The following is a 15,876-nucleotide window of genomic DNA, read 5'->3' on the forward strand; positions in this document are numbered from 1 at the left end:
AGTCAGGTGATTCATGCTCCAGCTTTTGCTTACGACAGCTCTTGGTACCTGGTCACACCCAGCTTCTGGTGAAGTCAACCTCCTCCTTCACCTCTTAAGAAGACCCGAGTCTTCCTTCTGCAAGATCCACGTTTGAACCATGCAAGGCCTCCCCAGCTCTGGAGGTCAGACCTTTCCCACCTCAGCCTGTCTCTCTGCTCAGCCTCCCATAGGGAACAGCAATGTCTCCCATCCTTAGGTGGGAGTCAGGGACCTTCCCACACTGTGGGCACACAGAGTAAGCTTTCAATCAGCTTTCTGCAAGCCTCCCCCACTTGGCTTTAGGAGAGGACATGCACGCCTCCGTGCCCCATGGCTGGGGGAAGGGATCCCGGCACACTGACGCCTCTCTCCAAAGAAGTCATCAGTAGTTACTGGCCTCTTCCACTGCCAAGTGCTTTCTTCACCTTCTTCCGTGGCCAGAGGACAGGATGTGTTGGCCGAGCAGAGACCTGCTGTCTCTGTAGGTGCTTTGTGGCAGCAGCACAGGTAAGAAGAGCAGTTTCCAGAAGAACTGCAAGCATTCCTTGGGGGCTCAGAGCTGGGCCAAGGCTTGGAGGGGTGCTGGGGGATATCCTAAGGCAGGGGTGCATCCAGACCCCATCCCACGGCTTTTTTCTGAGCAGAAGGAAGTTAGCGGTGGGGGCCCAGCCCGTCGCGAGCACCGACAGGGGGCCCACCCTCCTGGGAGGGCCACGGATGGTGAAGGACCAGTCTTAGGCTCCCACAGTCCCGTGGCTCTGCTAAGCCAACAATGGCAAGGGGAAGACTTGTCTGCCCTAGTGTAGGCTCTAGTCTTGCTACTCAACGTGTAGTCCTTAGACTAGGACCACCAGCAACACTGGAGCACTTCCTAGACATGCAGACTCTCAGGCTCCACCCACCACCTCCTGAGTCGGAATCTGCATTCTAATAAAACCATCAGATGACTCAGGTTACGGTTAGAGAGAGCTGTACTCTAGAACTTGTGATTTTGTGGGGCTGAGGGTGTGATGACGCAGAAGTTGGCCCCATAACGAGGCTGTACTGAAGGGACGTGCGGGAGAAGTGTTGTCCAAGGACAAGCAGCATCAGGACCAGGGGTCCCCTCTGCTTCCTGCCTGTGTAGCTGTGAGCACCTGACCTAAGCTCTTTGGGCCTCAGTTTCCTCGTCTGTAAAATTAGCACCCGCCCAGGGCTGTACTGAGGATTCAGTGTGTCAATGCACAGTGAGTAGGGCCTGGCACGTCACAAGGACCTGCAAAGTGTTTGCTCTTAATATTTCCAGAGGGGACTGGAGGGCTCCTCGGCGGTGGCAGCATCTTACCTAAGTCTTGATGGATGGGCACGGTTTTGACAAGTGGAGACTTGGATGGCAGATCACTCAAGGTGAAAGGTTGGTGAGAGACCCTGAAAGGGTTTTAAGAGACCCTGAAAGTCCATGAGGTCTGTGGGCCTCATTGAGGTGACCCCAGAGTGGGAGTCCCAGAGAATCAGAGGAGGGACAGAGTGGGGGAAGGCCTCAGATGGCAGGTCCAGGGCTGGGACCTGTTCCCAGGAGACAAGGTTTGCTCAGAGCTCTACTTGAGATCTCTCTCCCTGATGGGGGAGTGAGTGTGGGGCAGAGGCAGGGGGCACATTGAGGGGCACATACTGCCCAGGAAAGGCAGTATGAGTGGGGAGGCCAGGAGATGATGGGGGTGACAGATGCTGATGGCCTTTGCTTTCCAAGTCCCCAGGATGATCCTCACTGGCCACTGAGCCCTTCCGGGAGCCTAAACTTGCAGGAGGCAATCAGGCTGCCAAGTCTATTTACAGGTATTTCTCCCCATCTGCCAGAGTCCTCCCTACTCCCTAATCGTGCCCTAATCCTCCTGGGGCTGTGGGAGCTGTAATTACCAGGCAAAAATGTCAGGCATTTGCGATAATAGAGATTGCTTAACGCAGGACGAGGGGTGGTTGGCAGGTGGGTGGGAGAGTGGGCGGGCAGGCTGCCCATGGGTCAGTGTGGCGCACTGCCAGTTTCGGCATGTTGCTCGGGGATGTGCTTCACAGCAGACCTCTGCGCAAGAGAGGAATCAGAGCCCCACGCTGGTCAGGGGCTCGGTGCTCACAGCCGCCCGCCCTTGGCCTTTCCTGCTGTCTTGGCATCAAAGTGCTTCATCTACTGTTCTGTCCACATTCCCGGGAGATACCTATGCTATATCCTGTTGTCTGGGAAATCATCGAAGGCCTTCTGTTCACAGATGGGGAAACTGAGGCCAGATAGGGATTGTTCGTGAAGACCCCTGCTGGGACATTTCTCCTTCATGGAAGGGTCTCTTGGAGACCAGAACACCAGACGGCCTTTGGGCTCAAGGGAATACATGTGATGGGAAGTCTAAGGGGATGATTCCAACCTGCCTGTCTGCCTCCTCACCTTGCTCCCAGCTCCACACTCCGTGCACCCCCAACCATAGCAGCTGCTTGAAGCCCCTTGCCACCTGCAGCGTTTGCCAGTGCTCTTTACTGCACCTGGGTCCCTGCCCTCTGGCTCCCCATGACCATCTGCCAAATCTGACCTGACCCTCAAAGCCTGTCTCCAAGGCCCCTCTTCTAGGAAGCCCTCTGGGATTACCTAACTGAAAGTGCAGGACCCACCCTCTGAGGGCCCTCAATCGGCACCTCTCTCGCAGCCCAGATCCCAGCTACAGGTTTCTCTCGTTACCCAACAAGTGCATATGCATGCGCATGCGCACGCGCGCGCGCGCACACACACACACACACACACACACACACACACACACCCTCTACACCACCCTGTTTCCTTGCCCTTGGGCCTGAGGCTCCTGGTCTTCCTTCTTTCCCGCTCCTCGTGTACCTGTCTCATCCTGGGGGATGAAGCCCAAAGATCATTCCCCATCTTTGGAGAAGCCCCTCCATCACCCACCCCTGCACCCCTCCCCCATCCCGCCTCCAGGCATAAAGCCCCAGTCACTGGGTGTTGGGGTGGAGAGGTACTTACTGCCTGAGGTCTTTAAACCGTTGATTCCGGGTGTGGTTTTGATATTAAACCCTGCGCCTTTCCTGTGGCCCTTGATAAGGGCAATCCTGGGTGCTTATCTGGCATTTTCTGTTTTAAGGCCTCTCGGCATCTGGGAGGTTCAGGAAAAGCCCTGCCTCCCTGTGGAATGGGGCTCACCTCCATGATAGCACCCACCTCCTTGTGTCCTGTCTGGGTGCCCGGCGTGAATACTCTCAGGGCACTATAGACACCGGTTGTCAGCACCGTCTCTGGGCTCTGCCCCGGCACGGGGACCAGGCCTGAGGGAGTGTTATTAATAATCACGCCAGGACAGTTGTGTAAACAGACTATGCTGTGTATGGGAACTTTACTCTCAGGAAGGATTGTTTTGTTACCGATTGATTTCCTGACTTGATTCCCAAGTCCCGGGCTCAGATCCTTCTTGGATTTTATTGGGGGCATAGGGCTTAGAAGAGGGAAACTTGTACAGGCCGGAGCAGTCAGTGAGGCTTCTTGGAGGGGGAGAATTGAAGGCGGGCCCTGAAGGAAAGTAGGGGAGGAGGAGGGCCAGAGGTACCCCAGCCCAGATGGGCAGGGTCAGGGCTGCCAGGAGGAAGGGAGGGGCTGGGGCATCTGGGGCGGCGGGAAGATAAGGAATGTTAGAGCTGAAGGGCTTTTGTGTCCGGCAAAGGGGGTGGCGCTGCCTCCTGAGCGCTGGGAAGTCGTGGGGGGTCTCGGAGCAGGGCAGCGGTGGCTCCACGCTGCTTTAGAAGACCGTGCTGCAGCAGCGTGCGGGGCGGGCCAGAGGGCAGACGCCAGCCTCTGAGCTAGGGCCCCAGAGAGGAGCAGCAGTGGGAGACACCTTGCATTTTAGTGATTCAGCCTAGGGGGTGAGGTGGGGGGAGGGGGCCCATGGGCTTGGAGTCAAGGCCCCTCTCTCCCCTGCTTCCTGGCAGGCAGACTTTGGCCTTGAGCAGCCGTTGCTTCTGTGTGCTCCCCTGTTGGCACTGGTGGCCGTAGCTCTCCTGGGAATGGTCTTTGCAAAACATCCCTACCTCCCGATGAAGGCTTCCTCCGTCTCCTGTCTTGGCAAACCATGAAGGAGGGGGCCTCAATGTGAGGAAGTGCCCAGGCCTTTGTTCTGGACCCGGCTACGGCTGGACCCACTGCCCATTGTTTTCGAAGCTGTTGGTGACCTTGGGCCAGCTGGACGGGACCGGCTGGCTCCCTTGGGCCTGGCCACCTCCAAGTACACATGGAAGACAGCCAGGCTGGCAGGATGGCTCCCAGTCCCTCCGTGGGGAGGGCATCTGCCACATGGGCTGCCCCAACTGTGTTCTCAGAGCCTGGGACCCCCAGCTTGGCCATTTCGGGTGTTGGTGGGCATTATGGAAACTGCTCCTCTCCTGAGGACCAGGAAGCTCTCAGGCAGGAAAGCACAGTCCCAGTCTCTGGTCTGAGGCTCCTGCTTCCTTCGCATGCACTGTCGTTTGGGCCCTGGCTCTCTGGAACCTATGGGTCAGAAGGCCAAGCTCTTGTCTGCCGTGTTCCCTCTGGGTTGGGGGAGGGGGTCCTTGCTGCACCCATGGGGGGCTGTGTACCAAGACAGGGGACTGAGCAGCCTGCCGGGGGGTGGGGAGCGTTATAAACTGGGACCTGGCCTTTGATGACCCGGGTTTAGATCTTAGCTCTAACTTCTCGGTTGTGTCGCCTGAGTTGCAAAACAGAATAAAAAGACGAAACAAACCAACAAACCAAAAACCTCTCTGAGCCTCAGTTTCCCTCCCTGTGAAATGAGAATAATAACATCCTGTACCTCTTAAGGTTGGGATGGGAGTAAGGGCACAGTGCTTGCAACTGGGCTTGGTTCCCAGTCTGCACCCAGCAGATGTTGGCTCTTTGACTGGGAGCCGGATGGGAGGATGCAGGAATCCGGGTGGATCTAGCTCACAGAGAGACAAGAAGTGTGACCATGTGGGATGGGGTGACACGGTGAGGCCACTCCATCCCTGGAGGTCAGCCCCTCTTCCCTGACCCCCTCCCCCAAATATCAGTCCTTCCTCTCCTTTCTCCAGCTCTCATGGCCCCATAGCAGCTTCTGGGCTAACTGAATATGTGCTCCCCTCTCTGGTCACCCCATATGGCCCTCCCCCTCCACTTTTGTAAAATGAGGTCATCAGATGAGGTGGCTCTGCAAAGCAGTGACCACTCCTGAGACTGAGACGAGGGCACCAGTGGCAGGCACTGTGTGCAGCACCTGCAGGGCCCCTCTCTCAAACCTCTCACTTTCAGGTGGGGAAACTGAGTCTCAGAGAGCCAAGGTACTCGCCCAGGGGCTCCAGGCTAATAGATGGCAGATGTCAAGTTCTTACTTGCTCCCCTGCCTCCTAGAAGGCCACCAAGCAGAGGGGTGGGGGAGGAGCGAGACGCTTCCTGGAATCCCTCATCCCCTGTCTTCCTTGATTATTTTCCCCAGTCAGCAGCCCAGGCCTGAGACTTCAGGGCCTCTGGAAATGTCTGTGAGCACCCTAGTTTCTATACCTGCAAGCCATTATGGGAGCCCAGTCTTCCCTTTGATTCAGATGGCTCCCTGTCAGTGGCCCAGAGAAAAGGATGGGCCAGGCCCCCTGCCTGGCCCTGCTCAGAGGAAGCCCGGCCAGCCAAGGTGGGAGCAGGCATCCAGCTTCAGAGTCTCCTTCAAACCCCACTTCCTGTCGTCCCCCAGCCCCGATGGCTTTGGCAACCATAGAAAATGCCAAGCACTTTTTTTCCTTCTTCCCCACTAACACAGACACACCTTGGGTTTATTTGTCTAAAGATTTTCCATTTCCTTTTCTGGAAAGTCATCAGGATTATGCACGTCCCCTTCATCACAAAGGAGTCTGGGAAGAGAGAGGTATATCCTTGGTCACCCCGGGAAGGGATAAGCAAAGAAAGCTGAGAAGCTAGCACCTTGTGACTCAGCTGCGCTCTCCTTGACACCCCCTTAGGCTGAGATGACTGTTCAGGTTGGCCTTTCATAGGAACACAGCTGCTTAAGAACCTCTGGCTGGGGTGGTCACCTCCCAAGGCCATGTGGCACAAGGCTGACAAAGTCTGTCATCTCCTGTGTCCCATCCATGGCTGTGCCCACAGTCACGTTCAGAGGCCTAATTGTTCAAGCTCCTCGTTCAGCCCCAGCTCCCCCCCCCCCCCACTGGTCTGGGCCAGGAGCTCTCCGAAGGCAGAGCCCCTGCGCCCCCAGCCAGGTGCACCTGAGGCAGGCGGGGCCCAGGCCTCCTTCCCTGCGCTGACCTGGAGGGAAAGCAGAGATTCAGGCTCTGAAGCCCAGACAGACTCACAGAGCACACCATCCCTCTTCCAGCAGCCCCTCTCTGAGGGTCTCAGTCAGCCCTGGGGAGAGGGGCAGCGAGGGAACCGCCCCACCCCTGCCATGGCTAGAAGCCCACTCATCCATCCATCCTTCTGCTTGGGCCTTTCCTCTTCCCAAACCACCTCCCTTCCTTTGCATAAACAAATCTATCTGCCATGTCCCCCCCTTCTAGGAAGCCTTTCCTGATTATTGGGAAGAGGTGGGGATCTTCCGCTGCCCACAAATCCACCTCACCCCTTCCTGAGCCTCAGGCCTGGGCCTCGGCTACCCTGCCTCGCACACCCAGGGCTGCATGGTGGAGCATCAGAGTTGTGAGTTTCTCTCCACTTGAGCCAGCTCGGGGCTGAGCCGCTGAGTGGTGGAAGGATGGTCACCTATGGGCATTGACCGTGGCGCTGGCCCAGGCCGGGCACCAAGGGGCATCGTGTTATCCGCACTGTGACTCTCCATCAGGATGCAGCCCACTGAGGTGCCCAGGCTCAGCCCTTCTCACAGAAAGGCCCACAATGCCCCTAAAGCACAGCCTCTGTCTGCTCCTCAAATCTCCTGATAATAAGGTCTCCTTGATCAGTTCCTTGAGCAGCCAGAATCTGGGGAGAAACTTCCTCCCTAGCACAGGCGGCTGTCTCTGTTACCATAGAGGAACCATTGGTAAACATGTCTTCCTTTCTCGCGATGGCTTCCGGGAAGCTCAGAGGGAAAGTGATGCTCCATTGTAATCTCTCTCTGGTGTCACAAGAAGCTTCCTGCCTCTCTGTGTTTTTAACTAGACTATGATCCGGAGTTTTGTCTTGTTTTGTAATTCAGACACTTGCTGCTCAAAGTCCTGAGACCAGAGAGCATTAGTATCGACTGGGAGATTGTTAGAGCTGCAAAATCTTGGGGCCCCACCCGGGCCTACTGAATCAGGAGCAGTGTTTTAATAAGCCCTCCAGGGGACTCACGTTTGCAGTATAGTCTGAGAAGCACTGATGGAATCCCCAAGTGCTTTTAGAACAGATATAAAAGGTAGATGAGATAAGACCTGCAGTGATTCTTCCCCTTCCTACCCTGACTTCTCTACCAAAGAAATTTACCTCTGCAGCGGCCCTGCTCAAGCCTGACCCCACTTCACACCAGCCCTCTTTGATTCTGACCTTCGGTTCTGCCCTCTGGCGAGCAATTCTGTAACCATTCCCATGAGCTGTCGAGTGGAAGAAGTACCCACACAGGACATCATGACCCTCTGGATATCAAATGATATCGAAGAGCATCCTGGGTCTGGTGATGTGCAGTTTTAGGCAGCTTTTCAGATCCCTTCGGATCCTGAAATTCCATGCCTCCTCCAGGAAGGCTTCTATGATTTCTTCCACCCTTACTGATCACTCCCCACCCCCAACTCATAAGCTCACCTGGGTTCTTCTTTGCCTTGTATTTGTGAGTCTGGGCCCCCAACCGCCAGAGAACTTATGGCCTGGGTCTCCTCCTCTGTCCACCTGCCCTTAGACTGGTGAGTGGGAGATACAGGCAGGCAGCTGACCCAGGCCTCTTTCCTGGCCTCTGTCTCTAAAAATGGCCTCTTCCGAGGGCTTCTCGCTCTTGAACACGGAGTGCTTGGGAGAAGGCCTCTCACCCACCCCTTGGATGCTGCCAACACTTGTATATTTAGCCTTTGTTAGGACTGGGCCTGGCCTGGGCAGAGGCAGGATCACTATAAGGGGACTGGACTTCCTGAATTCCAGACACTGTATCCCCAACCCCTGAGGCCCTGGTTCTTTAAAGTTGCCAGTGAGGTTGGCCTGGAGGAGGTGTGCAGCGATGAAACAGGGTGTGTGTGGTGGGGAGTCCTGCCTCCCTCATGCTGCAAGTCCTTCCTGGTCCACTGTGTGCCCTGGTGGCTGTTGCTCTGCTGGTGGGATGGGGCACGAGGGGGGGGGGGGTCACTGCGTGTGACACTGGGGAAGCCACTTTAGCTCATGGCCTCAGTTCCCTTTTGTGCAATAGGGTCTTAATGACCTGAAGGCCCTCCTATCCTAATGGTCTAATACCCTGGGCGTTCAGAGGTGCCCAACCCTTGGTGACAGGGGGGCTCTGGATGGGGAGGCACAGGGACCCTGTGAGTTGCCCGATGGACACACCTGTAGAACAACAGCACAAGCGGGAGGTGTGCATGTGTTGGGGTGAGGCTGCTGACACTGAGGGCTGGGGAGCCAGAGCCTGGCTGGGCGCAGGGGCCCGGGGCAGGGGGCCATGTGATCATTTTCTCATTAGGCAAGACAGCGATCTGCCTGTGTGAGATGATCTTGCTGGCCCTGTGGGCTCCAGGAATGTTGGCTTCACATGAATAGAATCCCCAGAGCGGACCACAGAGGGAGGGGTCTGCAATGGAGAGGGACAAGGGTGGGCACCTCCCACCTTCCTAGACTCACCCCTACCGGCCCCAGCCCACAGCATCATGACATCCTAGGAAGCCAAAGAGTGAAAAGGGTGGTCCCAGAATTGCACCTGCCCATCCCCACTCCACGGGGGCCCAGCACACCCCTCCTGACACTGGCTGGTGGGCTGGCAGATGGCTGGCTCTCTTCACCGTTGAAAACTTTCCCGAGCCTCTCTGTACACCGAGCCTGCTCCCCATCTGGCTGTGAGCAGAGAGCTGGGTCAGATCCAGTCCCCGTCCCCCTCCCAGGGTAGGGGGTCCTGGCTGGAAATGAAGAGACTAGGACACACATAGTGTATTCCCAAGAGAGGAACCTTGGAGCCATGCAGTTACAGAAATGCCTACCACTGCATTCCTCTTGCTCACGCCTCCTCCTCTCCACCATCTAAAGTCAGCTCCCCGATAAGGAGATGAGTTGAGAGAGGCCCCTGGATTATGAACAGCACAGGTAGTAACAGCTATGAGCGCTCGAAGGTGCCAGAGAGACCGTGCAGTCTCCAGGGTTCAGGGTACAGGCAGCAGAGTCCGCAGGACACACAGCAGAGGGTTTAGGAGGTGCAAGGTTCATGGCCACCATGTGTATCTCTGCTCTGTGTATTTACAAGCCTGTGCTCACGTGAGGTTGTGCATGCACTTGGGTGGGTTTGAGTATGCACACGTGTTTGCATATGTGTATACACATGTGCGTGCAACGTGTTGTGCAGGCAACCGATGTATATGCTGGTGTGTACGTGTGCATTGCCCGTGCGTATGTACACGTGTGTGCAAGCACATGCTGTGTGTGTGTGTGTGCGCACGCACGTGCACCCACATTTGAGGATGCAAGCCCATGCACTGTCAGGGGAGGGGGAAGGGACAGCTAAGCCTGTGTAGTGGCACCCCAGCCAGGTGTGGCTTGGCAGGGGCAAGTGAGAGGGATTGAGGACTCATCGTGAAGGAGAGGGCTGGGGACACAGCTCAGCCTGGGAATATGCTTTACTTGTTAGAAGGGTCAGTCTGAGCCTGGCGGGAGTGTGCTCATCTCTGTCCCTGCCCTGTGCACTGCTGTCTAGCCATAGTGGTGCGGCCGTGGTGGGGGGCAAGGCCATGTTTTCACTTTCACGGACCCTGGGCTCTTTTGCGTTCATGGGCCTCTGCCTCCATAAACAAATATGAAAAGCTAAATTTTACAACTGTGCTGGTGTAAAGATGAACAGGTGAATCCTGGTGGTGAGTCGTGAGAACAGCCACTAGCACGGAGAAACAGGAATTTCCCGAAAGCCCCGCTACCCGCTGGCACCTAAGTGGCCCTGCTGTCGGGCCCAGGAAGGAGCAGGAGGCTGCGCCTGGGCCCGCGTCTGCTCCTATGGCGGGAACCCAGCCGGGACTTGCTTGGGGGAGAAGCCAACGAATCCAGTGAGGCTTTTGGCCCTGTGAAGCACCAAGCCGGTCCCAGCAGCGGGACCCAGAGGAGGCAAAGGGAACCCGGCACGGGTGATGGGACCAAGGGGCAGCTGGGGCAGGAGCCAGCAGCCGTGGCGGTTCTCGGGAAGAGATACGGCCAAGGAAGATATAGCAGAGAGCAGCAGTGGCCGTGGGATCCACAGCAGAGCAGTGAGGCCAGGTGGCCACGTGGCATGGGGCATCCAGGAGAGGGGCTGGAGGAGGAGAGGGAGCATCGTTCCTGCCTGCAGAACTTGCTGAGAGCATGTGGACACCCCTTCTGGGGACACTGGCTATAGGCGGGGGGGGGGGGACGGGAGGGGGGCAGGGTGGCTGGGAAACCTTGAAAACTGAGCAGAACTCGAAAGAGCCACGGGGGTTAGACATTTGGGGGACAACGGCATTGGTGAGGGGTTGACCTACCTCTACACTGGCTCAGGCCCTGCTGGGAGATGGAAACATTAGGTCCTGCGGGCTGGGGGAGTAGATGGCAGGCTCCCTCATGGATATGTTCTTGCTGCCCAGGTCTCTTTCCTCTTACTCAGGGAAGGCGCTTTTCTGAGTCCTTGCTGGAGTCCAAGGAGGAGATAGCCTCTCACCAAGTAGAGAAGAGGGGAGGAAGAGGCTGGGTGTGGCTAGCAGGCCAGGCCTCGGCAGGTACCAGGAGACCCGGACTCTAGTCCTAACTCCCCCCTGACTCACAAAAGGATGCTGGGCATGCCACCTTGCCTCTCTGAGCCTCAGTTTCTCCATGCGTAAAACGAGGGCATCAGGTCCACGGCCAGCGGAGCCTCTTTTCCCAATCTTGATGCGTTAGGATGTAATAAGGCAGAGAGAGGAGATTTTGAGGGCCCAGGCAGGAGGGGTTAAGGGCCTGGAAAGTAGAGCGGAAGCTTCAGTAGCAGTGAGGTCAGTGGAGAGGGGAAGTGTGTGTGTGCCCAGGGCAAGGAAACTCTCCGAAGTCGCTTATACACAGGACGAGGACTCCCCTTCCAGGGACCCACACTGCAGAGGCTGGCTCCAGGCAGAGCCCTCTGCCCTACCTGGCCCCCAAGGGTGTTGCCGGCCGCCTGGCAAGAATGCCACCACCAGCATTTTCTGGAAGTGAGGGATGCCGCCCTCCTGGCCCGGCATGGCCTCCTCGCCCGCAGGGCAGGGCTGGGGAAACCGTGACTTCATTCCCTCTTTTCTCCTCCAGTCCAAGCAGAGTTGGGGGTGGGACAGGGGGCGGCCCTGTGTCCTCAAGGCACCCTCATTCAGTCCTGGGAGCCCAGCCCATCCTCGAAGCCCTGCTCCCATCTTTGAATGTGGCATGTCGAACTCTCATGGATGCTAGCAGGGCTGGGGGCGACTGTCCCCATCTTGTCTCTCTGTCTCCTCCTCTGCAGCATCAAGCGGGGATATTGCTGAAGAGTTGAGTGAACATCCAAACAGAAGATTCCACTTTCCAGAAATAGGCTTGACATCACCCTCCCCCCCAGCCCCCAGCCCCAACACACACAGTATTGCTCAGGGAAGGCAGGGGTGGGGGAAGACGGTGAGAGAAGTAGCTTGGAAAATTAAAATTACTAAATTGTTCTGCCCCTGGTGAATCACTGGTGGCCCGCTAAATCTGGTTTTGATTTAAGGGGGATCGTGTGACGCCTAAATGGCCAGGAGTTATCTGTCAGGGAGGAATTCTAGGCTTTGAGAGGTGGGTGCTTGTCTCTCAGGGAAATCGGATGGTCAGGGTGCAGATATCTCCTGGATCATCCCCTGAGCTCAGCTCTGCTGGGGGCATGGTGGGCAGGGGGTGAGAAGACCCCAGCCCTGTCCTGCAGCCCAGCTTCACCAGCAGGGCCATCAACGGATGGGGTGGGGGCAGGGGTGTGTGTGGGGGTGAGAACCAGGTCTGGAGGCCAAGGTGCATCGCCTTAACTGAGGGTGCTGCCATGGAAGAGGGGGTCAGGAGAGGAGGTGCCGCTGGGAAGGGGAAGGAAGGAGGGTGCCTAGCAGGAGGAAGAGCGGACATGCAAATATCCGGGGACAGGGAGCCTGGTGGCACAGGAGCCGGGGACCTTGTCTGGAGTTGGGAAGGGGTGGAGAGTGGAGAGCCTTAAGGACTGGGCTGAGCAGTGTGGGGGACATTCTGTCTTCTTTTTGGTCTCTGGGCCTTGGTCCCTTTTCTGCTCCCCCAGGCTCAGGGGTGGGGGTCTGGCTGAGCCTCACTGGAAGGATGACTCCACACTAATGTAGAGTCCCCACTTTGGCCCATGCCTCCCTGGCCCATGTCTTCCAGGCAGTGGTGCGGGGGGGGGGGCAGGGGTGGGGGACGGGCCCCATCTGTGCAGCCAAGAGCCAGGGCTGGCAGGTCCTAGATCAAGTTCAGGGGAGGGATGCACCGAGCACCCTGTTGAGGGAGGGGCAGAGCCACGAGGAGGCGGAGGGATTCTGTGGGAGAAGGCATTCTTTTATGTTTCACCCCCTCCCCAGGACTTTGTCCTGTCTTCCCACCCTCTGTTAGCGCACCCTGCCTCAATTCAGGAAAGCCTGACCGATTCTGGAAGATTCATCCAACATGCTGGTGAGCTGATGGTGACCGCATGGTCAAAGCCAGTCTGCTGTCAGAATTCCCTTCCGCCTCCAGCTCCATCTTCCTGGTGGGCCTCCCGGAGGGAATGAAGTCATTGTTTCCCACACCGAGGCCTGTGGGTGGGAAACCCCTGCCCCGCCCAGTAGGGAGGGTCCACTCCCCTCAGCCCCTCTGCGCGGGGCTCCACAGAAGCTTCTGGCTGAAAGAGTGACGGCTGTGACCACACCCATGGGTGTCTTCCCCCCATGCAGCCTGGGCCCCCCCCCCCCCCATCTTCCATGCATCTGAGAAGCTGTGCACCCATCTCTGGATAAAGCCTGAGGTTCTCCCGCTGGATCTTGGTGGAGCTACGGCCCAGATTGTCCTGGAAACAGCCAGCTCTGACTGGAAAGTGGGTCTCGCCGGGCACGTCAGAAATAAGGCACATCTGGTAAAACAATTTCAGACTGTTGCTCCTGAAGGGCCAGACAGTGCCCGGCCTTGAGTGGCTTCAAGCCCTGCCCGGGACTCAGGAGTTGGGGAGGGGAGCAGTCTCCCCTTATGTAGCCTGGCTCGGGCCTGTGGGATCTGGAGGCTGGGCCTGTGCCACTGTCCGTGGGAGGGACACGGAGCTCACGGAGGCAGGCCACGCGGTGGGGAGGAGCTGAGGTGTGGGTAACACCCTGCCTCAGAGCCCAAGCTCCCCGGGGTTGTAGGGCTCAGGGGTGGCTCTGGTCTCTCCCAGCACTCTGAGTGTCCACTCTTAGCTCAGTGCTTCCTTCTCCATCCACCCCTCACCCTGTCCCAATTGTGCGGAGAGGTTGGAGATGGCCCTTTCCTTTCCGCCCCCATGTTCCCTGCCCATCCTGGGGCCTGGATTTCTCGGTCCTGTCCTTGTTACTGGGCCATCAGAACTTGGCTTTCCGTCTGGTAATCAGGGCCATCAGGGGCCGTTCCTGACAGGCGAACAGAGAACCAGACTGGGGTTCTGGGAATTGGGCCGGGGTGGGGGTGGGGGGTCCTGAGTTCTAATCCTAGCTCTGCCATCCTTTGCCCAATCACTTAACATCTGAGCATCCCAGGCTGTGGTGAAGATGAGCCCTCAGCCCGAGACTGTTCCCTCCTTCCCTTCCTCCCTTCCTCCATTCCCCGGTTAGCCAGGATTTGTGGCAGACCAGGGAGAAGAAGGCCATGGGGTTTGCAGCCTTCCTGGGTCTTGGGCTGCAGCGGCATTTCTCCCTCTTGCACTGAAATGGTCAGGTCATGGCTACACAGGCCCTTCTCCATTATGGGAGATGGTGGGTGAAAGAGGTGGGCATTGTTCTAGAGATGTCTGCACTCTGACGGCCTCTCTTGGTGATGGCAATGCCTTTGCCCAAAGGAATAGAGTATAATGGTGGGTGGCCTTTAAGGCAGAGGCCAGGTGGGCATGGGGGAGGGGGCAGGAGATGCAGTGGATGTCCAGGGTGTTGTCTTGAGGACCCTCATATCATCCTGAGATGGGTGGGTGCCTAATTTGCCTAGGCAAAAGTGCTTTGCTACTCTGCCTCCCCCCCCCCCCCCGCCCATGTCGTGCCCTGCTCCAGAAGGACGCAGGTCCCCGGCAAGTACACACTCATGCACGTGTGCCCTGCACAGCTGCAAACTCCACCATCTGGAGTGCCCACATGGAGCCTGCCCATGCTAGAACGCAGGCTTCAGGAGGACAGGGAGCTGGGCGGTCTGCTTTGCAGCCGTCACCCCAGTGCTCAGAGAAGTTTGGCACATGAGGCACGCTAAGTAAATATTTGGTGGATAAATGAGAATGTCCCAGGTGACTCTCAGGTGCATAGCAGCACACGGTGCTTCCTCACGGATCCTGACCCGGCCCGTGGAGCCTGTCATGGAAACCGGAGCAGGAAGTCCCGCACCCCCGCACGAGCCTGAGTCCGGTGGCCCTTGTGGGCCTGGTGCCAGCTCTCCCCCTGCTGCCTGCCTCAAGCCTCCAGGCTGAGTCCTGGTACCTGCCAGCATCTGAACTCCTCCCCGCACCAAGTGGAGGGCAGGGACAGATGTGGGCCAGGACGCTCAGGGGGCCGGAGGGGTCGTGGGAAATGGCCAGGGCCAGGCATAAGGCAGCAGCCTCCTGGGGTGTGGAGAGCTGAGCAAGTGCTGCCCAGAGGAAAGGATGTGGAGGAGGTTCCGGGAAGTGGCCCAGTCCGGCTGGCTCCCTCTCTTGGGTGGTTAATAAGGCACCGATGACCTCCGGCCGCCGGGCCTTGCTGAGCGTGCAGGGCCCTCTGGCCACCGTGCCAACTCCATGCCTTGCATCCACTCCATCCTGTACTTACAGGCACTTAGGTGGCCACGGCTCCCCCCACCTCCACCCCCAGGGGCCCTCCTGCTCCCGGCAAATCCCGGGCTGATCCCTGGGCGGTTCGTCACCGCTCCAGGGTGGCTGCAGCCAGGCAAAAGGGTGGCCAACAGGGAATGGTGTCATCTTCGGCAGATGGCCCCTGGACACGGGGCCAAAGACCCGCATGCCCATTCATGCCCTGCCCTTGGCACATGCAGAACTTAGAGATGTCCTTCCCCTTGCTGGGCCTCAGTTTGCCACCTGTAAACTGGGGAGAAGTCAATACTCAGGAGCAGGACCGAGGACGGGTAGGCAGGAGGTGGGAGGAGAGGGCCAGAGTGGGCCCCTCCCTCCTGGGCCGGGCTTTGCCTGCCTCCCGGGGCCCCACCTGGCTGCTCTGTCCCTAACTGCACACCCTGACTGCCCCAGGCTGGCGGACGGGCAGCAGCTGCCTGCCCGTGGGAGTCTAGTTGCTTGCACAGTTTATCAGCTGCCTTTGGGCCTCTGGCTTAAGGCTGTGCAGGGAGGGCACAGGATGGACCACAGGGGTCTGCAGAGCAGCCTCGTCCCCTCCCCCATCTTTCCCCCTTTGTATCTTGCCTCTGGGTCCAGTCCTGTCTCCTCTCTTTCTAGTTTATCTCTTCACCCTCTGTGTTCCCTGTCTGTCTCTCCTTTTCGGTCTGGCCTGGAGATGTCTCTCTTTCACTTCCACTTTTGCTGGGATTCTACTTCCCCTTTTACTTTTTCATTCCCTCTG

This window comes from Lynx canadensis, chromosome A2, assembly GCF_007474595.2.
Source record: "Lynx canadensis isolate LIC74 chromosome A2, mLynCan4.pri.v2, whole genome shotgun sequence".
Classification (NCBI taxonomy): Eukaryota; Metazoa; Chordata; class Mammalia; order Carnivora; family Felidae; genus Lynx; species Lynx canadensis.